Below are 22,674 nucleotides of genomic sequence, written 5' to 3'. Positions count from 1 at the left end.
GGTCTCCTATACATCGATCCAATCTTAAAGCCAGGACCTTTGCCAACAGCTTTGAATCTGTGGATAGAAGGCTAATTGGCCTGTAGCTAGAGCATTCAAGTGGATCCTTACCTTTCTTCAGTAGCAAAGTTATTAAAGCTGTAGTTTGGTCCCTATGTAAAGCCCCTTTTTCTAACGCAAAGTTAAGAGAATTAAGAATCAAAGGCGCTATTATGTCCCATAATATCTTCAGTAACTCTGGGGGAATCCCATCTAGCCCAGGTGCTTTATTACTATTCATGCAATCCAAGGCGGATTTTAATTCCTCGATTGTCAAAGGGCTATCCAATATGTTGCGCTGAGAGTCATTTAATTTGGGTAGATTTAACTGTTTAAGGAATAAATCAAAGTTTGTTGGGTCAGAGTTGGATTCTGAAGTGTACAAAAGTTGGTAGTAGTTTCCAAATACCCTATTTACATCCTTAGGTTGAGTGTATACTGAGCCCTCATGTCTAATAGCTGATATACTAGTCTTAGATTCATTATCTTTCAACCTCAAAGCCAACAGCTTGGAAGACCGTTCTCCATGGAAATAATATGATTGTCTAGTACGATGTATGATGAATTCAGCTCTATGTAAATATATGGATTTTAATTCCGATTTAAGGACATTTACTATTTTGGTTTTGGTCTCACAAAAGTTATTTTTTAATTCCTTTTCTAGTAGATCAATTTGTTTTTCTAATTCAAATTTACGGCTCTCCCTACGCTTTTTATTAAAGGACGAAAAACTTATACATTTACCTCTAATAAAACATTTAGTGGTTTCCCATAATACTTGGGGGTCAGAGGCTGAATCTCTGTTAATCTGTAAAAACTCCATCAAGGAGCTGCGTAACTCAGACACAAATGTACAGTCCTGTAACAAGGAGGTATTAAATCTCCATCGATTGCTTTTAGTGCCCAATGATGCGGGGGTTAAAGATGTAATTATCGGAGAATGATCAGATAAAAGAATCGGTAGAATATTAACTTTACTAATATAGGGAATCAGTGAAGGGGACATAAGTAGATAATCAATCCTTGAATAACTCTTATGACGAGCTGAAAAGAATGTATAATCCCTAGCCCCATCATTTTGTAACCGCCAAACGTCGCATATATTAGAGTGTCGCAAAAAGGAATTAAAACATCCAGAGATCACTGAATCAGACTTAGAGACATGAGATCTATCCAACTGGGGGTCCAACACCGCGTTAAAATCGCCCCCTAACACCACAAGACAGTCCTCTAAACTCACAACTAAACGTAGTAATTCTTGAAAAAATGAGTTATCACCCTCGGTGGGTGCATATATAGACATAAAAGCATAATTAGTATTATTTAAGGAAACAACAGCATAAGTGATTCGGCCTTCTGTATCTCCACCAGTTCTTATAATTGAAAAACCACTATTACGTTTAATCACTATCAGCACCCCTTTAGTTTTGTTAACAGCCGAAGAGGCAGATATCACTTTAAAATATCTATTTTGAAAGCGATGCACGTCCACTGATTTCAAATGTGACTCTTGTATAAGAGCAATAGAGACCTTTTTGCTTCTTAGGTAATCTAAGCATTTGGTTCGCTTAACAGGGCTGTTTAACCCATTGACGTTCCATGACAAAATATTTATAGCCATATATTAAAAAGAGAAAAGCAACTCACACCAACCACTAAGATGGGAGGACCAGAGAGTAATCGACCAGAAAGTAATCCACCAGAAAGATAACGGTGATCAGAGCATATGCATATGCATCTGGACATACAAATATTACGCAAACTAATACATAGGCATACATTAGACCAATTAAACTTACGTGGGCAGTCCGGGGCATAGAACAAAACAACAAAAATAAGAACAATGACAAAAACAAAAACAAAATGGGCAGTAAACAAAGAGTTAGAACACACTCTTCTATCTGCCCTCAAAGTAACAGCCTTTGGATACGCGGCCACCCTAGCCGTCCGGCTCGTCCGTCAACATCTGACTCGGTCATTTTTAGGATAGAGAGACTGTCAAATTTTCTCAGTAAAGTCCTCCATAGGAACTGCAGATTCATCCTCGTTCACCTCGGATTCTCGTGACGCAACCGCTACATCTTTCTTCAAAGAAGACTTTGTGGCGGGATCCAGATTGAGAACGAACTTTTCAACCTCTGCCGGTGTCTCGAGGTGAGAAATCTTCCCTCGGTGAGTAACTTTCACTACCGCGGGGTAAACCACAAAGGATGATATCCCCAGCTGAGTTAGTTTCTTCCTCGCCGATGCCATCGCTTTCCTTTTAGACGCCGTGTGAGTGCTATAGTCTGGGAAAAAAAGCAGCGGCGCTCCCATATGAAGAATTTGTCCAGCGCTTCGGGCTCCATTCAGGATTGCATTCCGGTCTCGATAACGCAGCATCTTGAAGATGAATGTACGAGGGGTTGATTTCGAACGTTCGCCGCTGTAAATACGGTGGGCTCTTTCAATCTCCATTTCTTTGCCAGCAAGAGAGGGAATCCATTTAGGAAGATGATTCTGTATAAATCCCAGAGGGTCATCTCCTTCTACTCCTTCTTTCAGCCCCACTAGACGGATATTGGACTGGCGACTTTTATCTTCGATTCTCGCCAACTTTTCCTGAAGAGAGTCCACTGCCAGCTTGACCTCCACGGTGTCTTTTTTTGCGTGACGAAGAGCTGTTTGCATGTTGTCAAAGTTGTTTCTTATCAGACGAACATCTTCTTCCAGAACTCCAAGTCTATCCGCAATTGGAGCGAATTCTTCCTTAAACAGTTCCCTGACGAGACTAAGGTGCATCTTTAACTCGTCGGCAACAATGGCCCGAAGTTCCCCTTCAGGAACATAATTAGGATCTTTAACTCGCTTTTTTTCTGGCGAAGCCAGTGTCAATTGACGTTTTGCCATCTTCATTCGTATCTCCTTTAAAACACTCAAAAGCTTACCGAATACTGATAGTTTTACTGAGAAAAAGAACAGATTAAGGGTACCGAGTCAGGGAGCTGTCGAACTACACTGCCATTGCCATCGGTGGGTCACGTGATCTCATACTGCTGTATCCTTGAGGTGTCCTGAGAGGTTTAAGCAGTACAGATGCAAGCAAACAGGTAAGTGAGAATGATGACATATACACATTTGTACCTTTATAAAACAATAAGGAGGAGTTTCTATGGATGTGGCTGTCATTGTAATCTCAGTGCTGTGTGAATGTGTGCGCTGAAGCGTGCAACCACTATCTACGCTTCATAAGAGCTTCATTTTACTGGCTTTCTGTTTGGAGCCATCATCCGTGGCCTAAAATCGGTTTATAAACTGGAAAACATGATATGATGTTTGGTGAGCAATACAATTGACATGAAATTTAGGCAATTCTCAAACACTGACCTAGAAAGAGGGAAGCTCACCTAAAGAAAGATGTCAGTACAAACAGTTGTGTTAATTCACCGACTAAATAATCAAATAAACAAACATAAACAATCATTAAGAATTCCTGCCACATTATGAACATAAATTGATGCGTTAACGTGATTTCTTAACTAATTTTCAACAAATTTGTTAATATGCACTTTTCCTGTGTCTTCTGGACTGACTTTGAGAAGCACATAGTCATATTATACATTGACTGGACAAGTTGAATGTTTGTGTTTGAGTGTGAATTTGCAAACAAAGACCCACTGATTGACAATGAATTGAAGGGAGCATGTCATTTGTTCATTTTGGTATGTAAGGCTAAGAGTAGAAAAGTGGTGCAAGCAGATGCAATGAATGGAGTGTAACAATAAGACGAACAGTCAAATCTAGTATATTATTAGTAGCAAAATAATGGTGTATGGTGTTTAAAAGTATCATTTTTAAATTTCAGATTTGTGTAAAATAATATAATTTTCTAACATTACTACTTTAGTCTAGTTTAAAATAAAATAAAATACAATACAAAATGAAACACTGGACAATGTGGTTCTTGTTTCACTTCATTTAAAATTAATTTATCACTGCAGAAATTATACAGTATGAGTATACTGTACTCTATATATGGTGCATTTTGGTAAGTGTTAAAGATTATACAATATAGCACGCATACATATAATGTGCAGTTTACTACAGAAGTATTAAGAGTAGCAGAGAACAAATCTGAACCACAACCAAAATCGACATTTTTCAATTTTTTGGTCTGTAGCTCAAAATTAGCCCACGCACATTCCGACTCATTTTGCCAGCACGGGTAACATTAAATAAATAACCCAGAAGAGCATCGGAAGAGCATGTCACATTTCATTCTTGTTTCCTTTCCTCTCCTCTCCTCTCTCACCTCTTTCGCGTGGTCTTCAGGAACGGCCGGCACCATGCTGATGAACCCAGGCTTTCATCTGCTGACTGTGTGCTTTCCTGATTGCCTCTCTAACTTTGACCCGATCAGGACACCGCAGGCCGAGAAAGCTGGTCTCAGGGTCACGCGACCTCTACTTCTTCTCTCCCCTCGCCTCCGGTTGTACAATAAACTCGTCCAATGTGCCATTCTATATCAGAGGTCTTCTCCCTTCCCCAACAATCCCTCACGGCTCCATCAGCTGAGACCTTTCATCTTAAACCTTGTTTTGACTCCAGTTCCGGCACACGGGCCTCACCTCTGCTCGAACCCGGATAGGATGGCTTCTCACATTTAATAATGCAATTCCCCAAGGCGTCTGTTTGTGCTAGATTTTGCACAATGCTGTTTGGCTTAATGAATTAATTAGCAGCATCATTAGCTCTGCAAAACTCAATGGTCTGGATCGTGTCTGACTTAGAAATCACAAGCAAAGATGTAATCAGCGCCCCCTATACTGTAATTACTGTTAGTGTTATTCACTCCAGCAATTGAGAAAACAAATTGAGTGAGAGACAACAACGCAATCAGTGATACACAGTGTAGATATAGCATAAATATGCTTTGCTCATGCCTTCACAAATGAAACATTATTGTATAACTATACTGCAAAAGAGCTTCACATTTGCATTCTGCAAATGAAACTGTAAAAATAGCTTCGTCTTTCAAATTGTGCTATGTATCAATTGTCCCTCTTATTTTGATCAGAAAGTAAAAAACACAATTAATAGGCTATATGCGCACAACTGTTCAAAAAGTTTCAGTTTGAAGATCAAATAAATGCAGTTGTTTTTAACTTTCTATTCATTGAAGAATCTTGGAGAAAAAAGGATATTGTTTATAATAATAATAATAATGATGATAACTATGTTTCTTGAGCTACAAATCAGCATATTAGAATGATTTCTGAAGGATCATGTGACACCGAAGACTGGACCGATGTTGCTGAAAATTCAGCTTTGCATCACAGGAATAAATTACATTTTAAAATATGTTATTTTAAATTATAATAATATTTCACAAGATTGGTCTGCATAAGAGGCTTTTTTCAAAAACAAAACAAAAATCTTAACACCCCCAAACTTAGACAAACTATAGACAAAATATGAATAATAATAATGATAATATTATTATTATTAATAATAATAATATACATTTTGAATTTGATTTTATTGGAAGAACTGTTATATATTTAAATATTTGCACTCAAGCATTCTCACTCACAGATTCATAATACAAATCATGCAGAAAAGAACATTGTCCATAACCTTCCTGTGTTTTGTTCTCTAGCTGAAATCACATGTCCTAATGAAAGAGCTAATATGTGCCCAAGTTTTCTGCTTGAGCACACCAGCACTGAGGAACAGCAAAAGAGCGATCGAATGACAGGAATGTCGACACGTGGAGTGGTGAAGAAACATTCATTACCATCCATGGACCCCAGAGAAAGGCAGTCCTAACTAATCGCCAGACCTGGGCCAGTCATGAAGAGCACTGACCCACTTCACACTTCCAGTATATCTAAATACATATTTTTCACACTTGAGCTGCAGCGAGCAGGCGATTCCATGCTTACCTTTCACTGTAGAGCCATGAAGGACATCTTTTGGATTCTCACAACCCAAATGTAGACATTTTTAAACGTATTATCTGTGGTTACTGCTTTGCACTTGAACATGGAATGTGTTCAACATTACAGCATACTGCACAGAATACACAGTATAGTAATTTTTGGGTGGTCTAAATCGTGTTTTACTCCCTTGTAACCATGTTTTTGAGAGCGTTTAGTCTTAGTTCATCTTCAGATATAATTCAGCTGGCTTAAGGTTATGTCCGGCTGAAATGAGACAAAGTTTGTGAATTTACATCCTGTATACAAGGATGCAGGCTGAAGTTAATTATACTAGATGTTCTCCACAATAAATGTCTATTAGCTGCCAGCTTCAAACAGACACTGAGCGACGTGCTCCCAAAGAGACAAACACAAGAGCAACTGGAAATGATCTATTTGAGTAAATTGAAGCTGGTATATATGCAAATGATTCCATTTTCTGAAGCCGTAAAGAAGATGATTGAGTTATCCATGACGAATGGGGATGCTCCAACCTTGCAATCACAGGCCACTGTCAAAATGTTAATCAGGCTTATTACCAACTTTATTCCCATTCCTCTATTTTCTAATTCATAATTACACTCTGATTAGGTCATAAGGGCCGGATAAATGGAAAAAGAATTGTTAGATTTAGGAGGGAGATCAGATTTATGGAACTGCAAGATGGTCTTGGAGAACATTGGAGATGGATTTAATGATGAATCATTAAATTGAGATGTATTATTTATGTATTATTGTTGTTATTTTTGAGTGGGATAAGTGGAGAATCATAAGCATGGTTGCCAGATTAGTTTGATGTTTTGCAGTTCTTAATGTAAAAAAAAAAAAAACAATAAAAAAAAATTGAATAAATAATGGAATAAAATGGAATAACAATCTGAATAATGTGAATGAATGAATGAATGAGTGGGTGGTTGACAATGAAAGGCCTCAGGAAACAGTACACAAAATACATAGCATATAAAAATGTCTGGATTTACCTGATTGAGTGCATTAATTAATGCCTCCAAGATTACCCTACCATCATTATTTTTTGTGTTACTTAAATAAATGTTAATTAAAATAACCCTATTAGTATAGACTCATCAATGAGCTATGAAAAACATTTCCTACTGAACTCAGGGCTTAATTTTTTGTTGATTTTCTGGAGAAAAGCTGTATCTACCTTTTGAGATTTGACAATATCCCTTAATTAGATTTCACACAACCATTCACATTCCAGTATACAATAGTAAAATGTCTTTTAGTCACATTTAAAGCAGAAAAGATGTTCCATGTAAGAGAATGCCAACTAAATCCTTTGTCATCATTCTGCTAATATTACACAAGATAAATTTACTACTCCTGCGACCCTACAGAAGACAAATGAATATATGGGCATTTACCATGCCATGCAAAATAAATATTGGTAACAATTTACTTGGTAACACTTTAGGCTTTATGTATAATGCATTATAAAAGTAGTGTTATGCATTAATTATGCCTTGTAATGCACCTTATAATGCATTGTACAATCTCATGAATAATTGTTTAGCAATACATTCTAACACATATCACTTTATTGTCACACTATGTAGTTTAAATTATGTCCGGGGAAGTCGTGGCCTAATGGTTAGAGAATTGGACTCGTAATCGAAAGGTTGCGGGTTCGAGTCCCCGGCCGGCAGGGATTGTAGGTGGGGGGAGTGAATGTCCAGCGCTCTCTCCACCCTCAATACCATGACTGAGGTGCCCTTGAGCAAGGCACTGAACCCCCAACTGCTCCCCGGGCGCCGCAGCATGGCTGCCCACTGCTCCGGGTGTGTGTTCACGGTGTGTGTGTGTGTGTGTGTGTGTGGGATGGGTTGAACGCAGAGCACCAATTTCGGGTATGGGTCACCATACTTGACAATACGTCACGACGACACGACTAATTATTTAGGACAAGATATAATGTATTACATTAATACATTATAGTAATTATATTAAACATTATTAGTAATTATAACGCATTGCACCCTTTAATAACCCTTTATAATGCACTATAGAAAATGGCTTCAAGTAAACTGTTACCAAAATGTCCTATTCACTGCATATAATTATTTTCCTACTCAGTATTTTTGTGTTTCCCAGTAAAAAAAAAAAAGTAAAAAAAAAGAAAAAGGTATACATTTACTTGAGAAAGAAGATGCTATACTATATTAAGTCTTATTTTAATGCTTCAAACAAGAAGAAGCTACTATTATTTTTCTTGCCCTACTGGCAAATAGTTTATTCTTGTTTTAAGAATTCAGCTCACTAAATTTCATTGGATTTCTTTGAAATTAAGACTGATGTCTGACATAACTGTTGAAAATATGTCTCAGCAAAAACTTACTCAAAGCATCACTCAACATCAAAGAATTTCCACGATTAACGTTCCTCACGGAATGTGTATCAAATGTAATGCTAAGTTCTCAAACTCTCCATCTGTCTAGTTGAAATGCAGTCTTGGCATGTGCTTTTGCAACGTGCAAAACAGTTGTGACCTGCATCTTCTTCTCAGAGCATGTGATCTGTACACTGGCTTCAGTCCCTTAGCACAATGACATCCTTGAGGACATTCTGCCAAGTTAGGGATGACAGATGTTTTGTTACAATGGTTTTTGATACCATATAGGCTGCCATATGGCTACCATATAGTTAGAAGACGGCAAAAGCTGTTTCTGTTTACATTAAGTGTATTACTGTACTTCTTGTGATTAGCATCTTTCATTATTTGTACTTAGTGTAGTCAATATTTGTCGCTGCATGTATGGTGAAAACATAATCTAGTTTTATTTACATTTTAAAATGTATTTATTTATTTTGGTGCCAATAGTCCAACTTAATTTAGCTTCAGATGTGAGCTGCTTTGAGCTGGAGGTCCTAAAAGCAAATTAAAGTCATTTTCTCTTTCTCTATCTTCTGCTTGTAGCTTTGGTGTTTGATATTGCATCAAACAGACAAGAAAAACTCCAAAATAAATAAACTTAGAAACAACTTGCTTATTGCAGTATTCCAGAGAGTTAAAATCTTGAAAATTCAGCAGCATGCAAACCATAATAATGTGATGTGGTGCACAACTTTACAAAAATGCTAAAAAGGCTTGAGCATCTCTGACCAGCGCTGGGATCTCTGTAGTATTAATTAAGCAAACACACATAAATGCACGCTCACGCTCACACACATTGGTTGCTAATGAATTTGCTAGGGTGGCATTTTTCAAGCTTTCAAAGTAAACAGGAAGGTATTTGCTTATGCATGGGCATGCTAATGTGAGTAAAGGCGAACAAAAAATCTCCTGACATAGCAGGGGGAACACAAACATTTTAACATTTACTTATAGGATATTGCAAATCAATAGTAAAAGACATTTACATGTGAAATAAATAGACTTTCTGCAGGTTACATCATTTCCGGATTAGGTGGTGGCAAAAGACTCTTTTTATTGTGAGTCAATGACTTAGTGAACGGATTTGTTGAAAAGCTCTGATTAATGCAAGAATGTCATTAAAAGTCATTAAAATGATAAAAAAATAAAACATTAATTCATTAAAAAAATCAACAAAGTCAATCAACAAAATCAGTCAACCTCTATGAGTGAGTGATTGAATCATTCATTCAAATGATTCAACGGGTCAAGTGCATCATAAAATCATTCCATCATTCGATTCGAATACAAAACCAGTATTCACTGACAAATTAAATGAGTTACTCATAAATGTATGGCTCATTGAGTCATAATTCAAACGATTCGTTTAAAAAAAAGCTGACTGAATCATCCATTGAGCTTTCAGCAATTTGAAACGAATGAGTCATTCACAAAAACACAGCCTGCGTCCCAATGTGCACACTATCCATCCTAAATTCTATGCGATGTTAGTAATTTTCAATACTATTTAGGGCAGATAGGGTGGATAGTATGCACATTGGGATGCAGGGACAGATGCACCGAGGAAGTGATTCTTGAATCATGAACCGTTTTGTTCAAAAGCACGGAATCATTCAGGAACGAAAACAGCAGTTGCAAGGCTTTTCCGTTTGGAGCATATCGGAACTGTTTTACTTAAGTTATTCAGTATTAACCTTTTGTTTACTGAACTGCAGAGGTAATATCTCGCAATCATGCTGCATTATTTTTACTCGATTTCTCATAAACAGGCAAAGTCATAATTTCTATTGAAATTAACCGAGTCTTTGACACACCTAGCAGATCATAAATCCAGAGGGCTAGAGAGCACACAAAAGGTTCTTGAGACTTCTTTTGTTTTTCCCCTCATTGTTTACCTGCCCGTTGTTTACATACTTGATCGAATTGATTCGATACTTGCTCTTGTGAAATTGCTTTAATACAATTTCAGTAAGTCAATGTTTCACAAAGTGGCTTTGACTTAGCTGTAGATGGTGATGAAGTGCACGCAGAACACATGAAACACACAGTATTTTTAAAAACTGCGTACACCAATTTTCAGAAGCTATCTTTTTTAGGAGGGAAACTTTTATTAATTTATTTTTAACTGACTGAGTGCACATTAAACAAAAATACACCACTTTAAAAAGTGTATTCAAATTGTTCAATCAAACCATTGCAGTGACAGTAGCCTACTATTCTCTTTCTGCTGGAGTGAAGACAGTTCTAAGCGTTGAAACTTTACTGACTGAGTGAGTGACCAACAACCATTTATTTAATTTAATTTCTGTCATAGCAAAGCAAGTAAGAAAGTGCATGTATTCTGTTCTTGTGATTGCCTCAGCAGGTGGATAATGAATATGTTTACATACTTTTATTTTTTGTTAGAACAGAAACTCATTTCTCACCACTAGAATTGTTCAGTGCTACAACACAAGAGCTATGACAAGCATAGCTTCAAATCCATATATTTTCTTGATATACAACATTATAATGTTTTGTGTGACATCTGAAACTAGTTGTGGAGCTGCTGTTGTTTCAAACCTGTCTGACAGAAATGGTGAAGATGGGAATTTATCAGGCGGGCTTGTATATTGACAGATTGTTTGTGAAGCCCTTGGTCCATAACAATAAAAAGATTGCAATGATATAGCAGAAAGAGGTGTGTTAATTATATTTGATGCGGCACAGAGAGTGGCCTCTCGCTATGAAAGGCAAGATTTATTGTTTTACCTATAGGTCAATAGCCTATTCACATCAAGGAACAGTGAGTCTGGGCAAGCTGTTACTCGAAATAGTCTAATTCATCATAATTAAGAAAGGCTTACAAATCCGAAGAATAGCATTGAAAGTTCTATTGAACATTACATTGAACTATTCAGAGTGGCTGCCACTGGGTTAATACCTAATAAAGTAGGACGGGCTTGTTACTGTGCCAATTTTGGCAGAGCATTTCCAACTTTTAAACCATCAGGAAGCATTACGTCTTTGATTTTTGGCTCTCGTGTAGGAACAGTGATGCTTTTGATGCACTCTGCTTTGAGCCAGTCTGCTTCAGATTCACTTATTAAATTAGCCACAGATGAAAAATTGGATAATGAGGCATTTTTTTTTTGTTCCGGCTTTTACAATTGTGTCTGTCTAGCAGCTTCAAACCACTTGCGTTCAAGCACAGATTCGTTTCAGTCGTGCTATGTGTTGCCAGTCTCGGTCAGCCACACTGGTTGGCAGTGACCGTCTATGACAAAGACAACAAAACATCATTGAGCCTTTGACGTCCTATTTTCGAAAATTGCTTTGAAATGAGTTGTTAATGGGTCCACACGCAAAGTGTAATACACATCACCGGTTTGGGAGAGGAATTGAGCGCTGAGAAATGTCTCATTTAAAGTGCAGAGTTCAGTTATCACTCTTTCACTTCAACTGGGTGCTGATGCACAAATGACAGCAGGAATAAACAAAAACAGGCTTTTTGCAAATTGCAAACTGCAAATCTGCGTTGCATGTAAATCGATCCCAGAAGTATCTCTAGAAGTCATGATCAAGCTTTTTAGCACATAATGATGCGGTTTACACCTGATATTAACATCTGTCTTGATCACAAGTGGTCAGTGCTAAAAACATGTAAACGGGGTCCAAAATGTTTTAGGGTCTAATCACTCAAAATGCTTTTGGAGGCAGTCAGAAATGTACAGCATGTGGTCACATCACATTTGTAGTGGAAACATTAAAGTTCTCTGGCTCAGTGGCTGTGACTAGCACTTTTATCCCTGACCTTAACCCTAATCCTTTTTTTAGTAGAACTGCACGATTAATAAAAATAAAACCAAAATTGCAACATGACAGTGTGATTTGCAAAACTTGTAATGATTATATATATATATATATATATATATATATATATATAAAAAAAAAAGCTTCACAGACTCCCTGGAGTTTTCTGCCAATATGAAAATGTGATGGTTTTGATTTGAAAAATAAGAAATTAAGACCGCCATAAATATGACTATTGTAATTTTAAAATAATGACCATGACAATTTATTTATTTATTTTCTTAAATGGTCTATTTTTATTTTGTAGTAAAATATTACTATAGTAATATTTTGTTTGTTTTTAGTCATTTTTGTATTTAGCTTAGCATTAACAACAACAATAATTATTGTTCTTATTATTAATGTTGTTGTTGTTATTATACATAATATATTATTTAAAAATGTAGATTACTTTACATTATTACAGCAGTTAGCATTTACAAAACCTTTCATCAAAGTTGTCCTAAAACCAAAAATGTGTTCTTGTTTTAGGACAACTTTGAACTTTTTAGATCCACTTCAAATGTTGACTACTACATTATAGCCATATTGATATTTCATCACAAAGATTTGTGCAAATTCGGCAGCCCCTTTGAACAAACACAGCAAACCTGGAAGTTATTTTAAATCATAATTTTTATCAGAACAATAGGAATTACATAAGCCGTTTCACTGTAACCTTAACTAAAGCAGTCAAGTCTGTTGCTACTTTTATTTCACTTTTATTTTATTTCAGCCGACTTAAACACCCATTGCATGATAGAGGACTTTTATATTGTAAATGCACTTTAGATCGCTGTGCATGACTTTTAAGAGACGGCTCTTAGATTAGGTTTTGTGATGTGATTGAAGAATATTGAATTTTGCCATGAGTGAATTTAAGACTTTATTAGAAGTTTAAACTTAGAAGTTTGTGTGTTCTTGGAAGTACGACAACCCCTTTATTTAAACCTTGCATGTAGCAAACACATATCATCGTAGTACCTTCAAAACACATTTCTATCATTATAAATCTTATCTAGTTTAGTGATTTCAGTCAGCTTTTCTGGAGAAAAAAAATCCTATACTAATCACTAGCCTGCGGCTGCTAGTTGACACGCAGCTCTGTAAACAGATAGTGATTAGACAGACTGTGATCGTATGCCATTTAATCTGTCAGTAGGCTACTAATCACTGTCAGATTTATTCATTTAGGACTGGACGCATATGTGATTTTACTATTGAAATTACATGTGCATAGACATGCCAGCAATCAAAATATTGTTTTCCCTCTGGTGCGAATATCAACTTGCTTTGACTACTAAGACAGCCACAAAGAGTAACATGTCGCCGAAGGCTACTGTGATGCCCAACAGTTCTCCATCATTTCAAGCAAGGCCGTAACCATGTCTTGAACATTGGGGGGGACCAATTTTATATTATTTATATATATATATATATAGATGGGCAACCCAAAGATGGAGGAGATGGTGATGGCGCAGTGGATAAGACACATGCCTTTGGTGTGAGAGACCCGGGTTCGAATCCACTGTGAGACACCAATGTGTCCCTGAGCAAGACACTTAACCCCCTAGTTGCTCCAGAGGCGTGCGACCTCTGACATATATAGCAATTGTAAGTCGCTTTGGATAAAAGCGTCAGCTAAATGAATAAATGTAAATGTAACAATTCTGACTTTTTTTCTCAGAATTGCTAGTTATAAAGTCAGAATTGCGATATTTAAAGTCAGAATTTTGACTTTATTTCTCAGAATTGCGAGTTTATATCTCACAATTATGACTTTATAACTTGCAATTGCGAGTTTATATCATGCAATTCTGAGAAAAAAAGTCAGAATTGCGTGATACAATCTCGCAATTCTGTGAATTTCTCAGAATTGTGAGATAAAATTTCCTTTTTATAAAACAACTTTTTATTTTTTTATTCAGTGGCGGAAACGGGCTTCCATAGAAATTAAATTATTGCAATACTTTTGTGTTTTTATATTTAAATTTGATTTATTTCATTTTTATCAAATCCATTGGCAAATTCCTTGTGGACCCCAGTTTGAAACCCACTGAAAGAGATAACCAGGTGAAAAGGCTAAGCAGAGCAATGCGTGCACATATTGAGATAGGTTATTTACTGTGCAATAGTGCTCATATGTGGAGAATGAAAGATGTTATTTAAGATCTTGCATGGCCGACATTCTTCATTTCAGCCACCACTTCTATGGGACCACAGGTTGAATCTTGTGTGCCTCATCCCAATAAGTGAGCCAGTCAGTCTGATGAGATTGAGTTTATTGGCATCCCCCGTTTTATTGCCCCATGAAGTACAGAAGGTCACTCCTACAGTATATAGCTAAAGGGACCTGGAAAATAGAGTTAGTTCTGGCCTTCTTGGATATAGCATCCACCCTCATGTCTGTAGGCTTTCTTGAGTTGGTTAAGCTGACACCACTCAACACAAATTGAAAACCAACCTCCTTTATACCTGCTTCTTCCCCTGAGAGTGATTGCAGAGCCATCCGAATGCTCTTGCAGATGGTATTCCTCAGACTTGTACTTGAAATCAGGTGTGGAGATTGTACACAGGAGCAACCGTATCACTTACAAGCAGCTCAGACACAGTTCTGCAGCAGTACAAATTGTGTCCTCCAGGTTAGATGGTGTCCACCTGTCAGAAGTGTGCACCTGCGCTGTCCTTAGCTTGTCTTGGGTTGTATTAAAGGGCTTGTACAGTGTCTACCTCTTCTCCAAGTGCAGTATCCAGCAGTAGATAATGTGTGACTCATGGATGAACCCTACAGAAGGTCCAGGCCATGATGGAGAACAGGGTCAGATGTGATACAGAAACTTGAGATGTCTTGGCAATGTGGTTTTCACATTTCACGGTCTTCACACTGCCTGTCCTCCACGCAGGCAACCTTACCCCCATCACCCTCAGCTCCCTCTATATGTGTCTTAGTTCCTCGTTATCGTCTGCCCTTAAGGCACCTCTTCCTCTCATTCAGAAGTGCTTCCAGGTCACAGGTTGCCCCAGGCATTTAAACCTCAGCTGATCATCCCTTCACTGCTCTCTCTGGTTAGAGGCTGCTTGCACAAAGGTGAATGAGGTTTTTGGAGGTGAACACATCCTTGACTTCCATACAGCATGATCTGCAACCAGTATATGGTGAATCCACATTGTTATTGCACCAGGAAGGCCAGTTAATGAGCCGACGGTGGTTAAAATAGAGTTTGTATGTGCAACCTGTTGTGACTGACATAACACGCTGAGAGTGTATCAGCAGTGGGCGTGACATTTATAACTGTTAGAGTAACATTCGAAAACTTCGCCGTACGTAATATTGCCACAGGTTAGGCTCAATGGCAGCTCAGTTTTTACTTCTCTTTTCCTTCTTTTCTGATCAGAAAACCTTTAATTATAGTGGTATAAATGGGAATCTGTCTCAATAAAATGCTGTGCATGCGACAGACAAGACTCATGCCAAAAACTTCCCTGTGGCAATATTTTTGCTAAATATTGCGTTGAAAAATTAAAATGTTAAATTTCAAAATCCATATCAATCGATATTGTTAATCCAGCACTAGCATCCACACAGCTAAAATGTTTACCTGTTGTAGCTTATCCACATTGTGTGCACAAAATAGACACAGACAGTGTCAAAACGCGGGAAACGCTAGTTAAACATCGGTCAATTATTGGGCCCTCTGAAACTGGCCAAACATTTGGTTGCTAAAATTTCAGTTCAAAATTTCCATTGTGCATAAGCATTGTATCAACCATTTATCAAACATTTTTTTAAATAATTTTATGAATAATGATCAAGATCCTTTCATCGACCAACTCTAATTAAAACACATTCAGTTTCCTCAGAAACAGATGAACATGAATGTGGCAGTTTTTTTTTTTTTTTAAGTAAATAAAACCACAATACACAAGGTTGTGTAATTTGCTGTTTCTTTATAGTTGTTTGTGAAATTGATTATCAATTTTTAAGTGAAAATCATGTATAATTACATTATAATTACACAGTATATCGTGAGTTTGGTGAATGGTGCAAAAAGATTGTTGTAATGTACCACCTACGCTAAACTTTATCAATTTTTTTTACAAATTAAACACAATGGTAAAAGTGTTTTGAGGTTGTACATGGTGTTCTGCGAGGAAAAGTCTAAAAATAAGTCTTCTTTAATCAATAACCTGCCCATATAATCATAATCTGTGTGAAATTGACTGACAGTGGTTGGTGTTTTATTGCCAGTAGTGTTCATTCTAGCTGGAAACTGTGGCAAATTGTGTGTTTATAGGTATGTTTTTTGAGCTTTGCAAAATGTGTATATAGAGGCATGTTATTGCAATGTGTCTGTGTTGGCACTCGCAGTACTCCCACTGCTTCCTCATTAGCATCATTAGCTCATCCATCTTGTTGGCAAGGGATCTAACATTTCCGACCATGATAGAGGTTGTAAAGGTTGCCGAGCCTTTGAATTGTGGTTATGACATTAACAATTTCAACATTATGCTCTTATCATTGCATATTTCTTAATACGAAGGTCTGGAGCAATGCCAGAATGAACTTATGTTATTGGCAGTTTTTCAAATTAGAGTTATTTTTAGTTCCTTTTTGGCCAAATCTCACTTAAGCAAGCTAAGTTAAACTGCTATATGACCTTTTGTCTTTAGACAAAGACTGATCCTCTATTACCCACAACATCAATATGAATGCACTGTGCAACAACCGCAAACAGAAGGGTGAATGATTCAATCTCATGCCATGTCCTTTGTGTCCTTCCTAGGAGGAGAAGAGCTTTATGAAGATAATCACTTAAAAGAAATTAACCATCCTTTGCTCAGCTGCTTGTTGCTTAGTAACTTTATACCATCTGGGAGACAGATATTTCCAACAAGGGAGTGAGGGAGAGAGCGAGAGCTCTGAGAGACTATCATGTGCATGTATTAATTATCTGTTTTTATACACTATTTAAGCAGAGAATGAAATGTATTTCCCGTTAGATTAACTCAGATTAATTTTCCCTTCTGCACTTCCACTTTGACTAATGCTAGGAACAGTGGCATATTTATGTTGATCCCTGTGCAGGAACCATGAGACCATGAGACCCCTTCCACAAGCAGTGATGTGATGCATGAAAGTTTGTGGCAAAATAAATAGTGCTGAGTTTGACAAGGGAAGGATGGGGCAGTCCTCCAATACTTTTATACTTACACAATTTTAATAATTATAGAACATGAGCAAATTGTTTAATCAACCTATATATACATATACATATATACACAGACACACACACACACACACACATATATAAAGTATATCACAGAAGTGAGTACACCCCTCACATTTTTGTAAATATTTTATTATATCTTTTCATGTGACATCACTGAAGAAAGGACACTTTGCTACAATTTAAAGTAATGAGTGTACAGCTAGTTTAACAGTGTACATGTGCTGTCCCCTGAAAAGGTGTGAATGGGGAGCAGGTGTGTTAAATTTGGTGTTATCGCTCTCACTCTCTCATACTGGTCACTGGAAGTTTAACATGGCACCTTATGGCAAATAACTCTCTGAGGATCTGAAAAAATGAATTGTTGCAAAGATGGCATAGGCTATAAGAAGATTGCCAAGACCCTGAAAGTGAGTTGCAGCACGGTGGCCAAGACCATACAGCGGTTTAACAGGACAGATTCCACTCAGAACAGGCTTCGCCATGATCGACCAAAGAAGCTGAGTGCACGTGCTCAGCGTCATATCCAGAGGTTGTGTTTGGGAAATAGACGTATGAGTGCTGCCAGCATTGCTGCAGAGGTTGAAGAGGTGGGGGGTCAGCCTGTCAGTGCTCAGACCATACATCGCACACTGCATCAAATTGGTCTGCATGGCTGTCATCCCAGAAGGAAGCCTCTTCTAAAGATGATGCACAAGAAAGCCCGCAAACAGTTTGCTGAAGACAAGCAGCCTTAAGACATGGATTACTGGAACCATCAACCTGTGGTCTGATGAGACCAAGATAAACTTATTTGGTTCAGATGGTGTCAAGCGTGTGTGGCGGCAACCAGGTGAGGAATACAAAGACAAGTGTGTCTTGCCTACAGTCAAGCATGGTGGTGGGAGTGTCATGGTCTGTGGCTGCATGAGTGCTGCCGGCACTAGGGAGCTTCAGTTCATTGAGGGAACCATGAATGCCAACATGTACTGTGACATACTGAAGCAGAGCATGATCCCCTCCCTTTGAAGAATGGGCCGCAGGGCCGCAGGGTATAGGTAATGGACTGGCCAAGCATGTCTCCAGACCTAAACCCTATTGAGCATCTGTGGGGCATCCTCAAACGGAAGGTGGAGGAGCGCAAGGTCTCTAACATTGACCAGCTCCGTGATGTCATCATGGAGGGGTGGAAAAGGACTCCAGTGGCAACCTGTGAAGCTCTGGTGAACTCCATGCCCAAGAGGGTTAAGGCAGTGCTGGAAAATAATGGTGGCCACACAAAATATTGACACTTTGGGCCCGATTTTCACTTAGGGGTGTACTCACTTTTGTGACAGCGGTTTAGACATTAATGGCTGTGTGTTGAGTTATTTTTAGGGGACAGCAAATGTACACTGTTATACAAGCTGTACACTCACTACTTTACACTGTAGCAAAGTGTCATTTCTTCAGTGTTGTCACATGAAAAGATATAATAAAATATTTATAAAAATGTGAGGGGTGTACTCACTTCTGTTAGATACTATGTGTGCGTATATATATATATATATATATATAAAAAACATCAATTTACAAACACTTTCTATTTGTTAACATTAGTTAACATGAATGCATGAATTAATTAATTAATTAATTAATAAATGATTGAATGACTGAATAAATAAAATGTAAAGCATTTAAGTCAAAAGTTGTATTTAATATTATTTAATGGACCTGAGCTAACATGAACTAACAATTACAGTTTTTATTAACTTTATTAACCCTTTTAACATTAAGATCAATAAATACTGCAACAGATATATTGCTGTTTGTTGTTGTTAGTAAATGAATTAATGTTAACTGATGAGACTGTATGGGAAAGTGTTGTTCATGTTTTATATGTTATGATCTGGGCTAAGAAACCAGCATTTATTATATATTTGTCATTGATTATATCATTGATACAATACTGAAATGTAAATGTCCTGAAGAAGGCTGTTTTTGCTGAAACCCGTAGATCTAACTATTTTGTAATGATTTAAGCCCAGTACATTGAAGGCTTTTTATCTTACCACGAGATCTTATTTTGTCTATATAAATTGAAATGTAATGTTGATAAACAATCCCACTTTAATTTACTGAGACTTTGTTGTTGTTCTGTTTAAAAGCAGTCACTATTTCTGCAGTTCTGTGTGGTGCTGGTATTGATGAAGAAATAACATACTTTTATTGTGTATAAACATCTGATTTTTATTTTATTTTCTGTACAATTTTTGATTCGAACTTGTGTCCCAACATGAGCATACAGTGCCAAAAGATCAAGATTTTAAATCAATCTGTAAACATTTTACTGTAACATAATTTAAATCAGTAATTCTCAGCTAGTTTTAATTCATTTCTCAGATATGGAATGCATTCTCCATGTATGATGCTTAGTTGTATTACCAGGCCAATTCAGAACATTTCAGAACCACTGATGTAAATTACGTGTAAGGAAAAAATAAATAAATGGATACAAATCTTTGTAAAAATCAGTCTAAAATCTTTGCTTTTCATCACAAGAATCAGTTGACCTGGCCAAGAGCTTCTCCTACTCACAGAAAAGTAATTACACTAAGGAGAAAATATATATATTTTTTAAATGCCGTTCATTTTGTGAAGCAACTATGTTAAAGTATTTAGAAGTAATGGCCATGTAATTATTTTTGATGTTCTCTCATTTTAATGCAGTTTTTTTTTTTTTTGAAAGCGTGAACATTCAAATCAAATCGAGACATTTGATAAAACGAATAATGTTCTTTTACAAGCATCTTACAGCACACATCTGTCATAAAGACGTTGATGCATTCTTGCATATAGTGCTGTCACTAAAAAAGCAATGCATATTAATCAAACTTAATAGCTACAGCTTTAGGGCTTCTACCCATGAGAGTTTATGATGCTGCATAGACAAAGTCAGCATTGCAGGGGGCCCATTCTGAATCCTCTCACCCAAAATGTATATTTTTAAATTACATTCATTAATATTACATCTTTCCTATTTATTTGTAACAAATTTTGGCATAGTGGATCACCATATTAATATTTCCTAATGCTTAATTTAAATAATTTCGCCCACCATGGGTTCTGCTTGTACTTTGTATTGAAAATAAATTATGATCTACAACGTAACTTTTACTGAGCTTTACTTCTTTGTTAATAGCAACTGATATTTGTTTGGCCTAATGGTTAGAGAGTCGGCCTTGTAATCCAAAGGTTGCGGGTTCGAGTCCCCGGCCGGCAGGGATTGTAGGTGGGGGGAGTGAATGTCCAGCGCTCTCTCCACCCTCAATACCACGACTGAGGTGCCCTTGAGCAAGGCACCGAACCCCCAACTGCTCCCCGGGCGCCGCAGCATAAATGGCTGCCCACTGCTCCGGGTGTGTGTTCACGGTGTGTGTGTGTTCACTGCTGTGTGTGTGCACGTTGGATGGGTTAAATGCAGAGCACGAATTCCGAGTATGGGTCACCATACTTGGCTGAATGTCACTTCACTCACTTTCACTTCACTAATATTGTCACACAGTACAGGTCAACTTTAGTCACAAAATAAAAAAAGGCTCACATTAATTTAAACATTTGGTATATTTAAATACATGTTCATACATGTAAAAAAAAAAAATGAACATCTTTCTAATTGTCCATCTCTTTCTTAACAAGATATTTAAACTAAATGTCATGTCATTCCTAATCTAGACTACCTTTCAAAAGTTTGGGGTCAGAAAGTTTTTCTTTATTTCTTTATTTTCTTTTATTTATTTTTCATTAAATAAATGTATGAATTTTTCTTGCATGGATACATTCAATTGCTTTTGAGCTATCTATTAATAATAAACAAATAAAAATAAATAAATCCTGAAAACAATGCGTCACAGTTTCCATAAAAATATTAAGCAGCATAACTATTTTTTACATTATTCAATATTTTTACATAATATCTTTTTTTGGACCTAATTAACATCTTAAAATTATTTCTGAAGGATAACGTGCCTCTGTAAACTAGAGAAATAGCTGCAAAAAAAATAAATAGCTTTCCCATCACAGGAAATTATTTTAATGTACAGTATTACAGTATTTTTGATCAAGTAATGCAGCCTTGGAAAGCATAAGAGACTTCTATTGATGACATAAAAAAATCTTACTAAAACCATACTTTTGAATATCGCATACATAACTTTATTCTGAACACAAAAGATAGTTTGAAGTGTGGCCTAATGGATAGAGAGTTGGACTTGTAACCCGGAGGTTGTGGGTTTGAGTCTCAGGTCTGGCAGGGATTGTAGGGGGGAGTGAATAACCAACACTCTCTCCACCCTCAATACCACGACTGAGGGAGACCCTTGAGCAAGGCACCAAACCCCCAACTGCTCCCCGGGCACCGCAGCATTGATTGCCCACTTCTCTGGGTGTATGTTCACTACTGTGTGTGCACTTGGATGGGTTAAATGCAGAGCACAAATTCTGAGTATCGGTCACCATACTTGGCCACACACCACTTCCCTTTCCCTTTAGCAGCCTTGCGTTTAGTTAGTGTAAAGTGACAAATGTGCACTACCAGGATGAATTCCAAATTTGCTCTGGTCTGAGAACGATGTGAATCGATTGATTTCAGTGCTGATGGTGCTTACACAGAATTTGAGAGAAGCTGGTCCATTTGTGCATTCCGAAAACTCCAATTTGCTGTATTCCCGCTTGATTTCAAGCTGGTTCCACAACCTCAAACTAGCCCGTCTTAAGCAGTTTGATCAAATGCTCCGTCAGAGCTTTCTCTATTGTGTAAACGCCCTGAGGGTGTGTAAGACAGCGAAGAGGGAAATCACTTAAATTAGTAGTGGGTGACTGATCACTTCTCTGGAACTATGCCGTTTTCTGCCTACAAAAGGTCGCGACCTGATTCCTTCTCATCCCAGTGGTTTATTTTCTGAGCTCAAAGTCACAAATGTGACCTCTGAGGGCTTGCTGGACTTATGACTTGTTTCCACCCACTATTCCGACAAAATCTGCACCATCCGTTTCAAAAGAAGACAAAGTTTTGATAAATGGGCAGACGTACACATTATCTATGTTGACATTTTAAGTGCTTCACTAGTATCTGTCAAAAAACAAAGTTGGAAAGCTGACACGGACACCCGTATGGAATTAAAACATGACTTTCTCATTTATCACAACCATAAAATGTACATGAAGGGCTGTCGGATTGAATTTATATTTTTCACTGGACGATATT

The sequence above is a fragment of the Barbus barbus genome (genome assembly GCF_936440315.1).
Source record: "Barbus barbus genome assembly, chromosome: 13".
NCBI classification, from domain to species: Eukaryota; Metazoa; Chordata; class Actinopteri; order Cypriniformes; family Cyprinidae; genus Barbus; species Barbus barbus.
Note: the sequence above shows the minus strand (reverse complement) of the source record.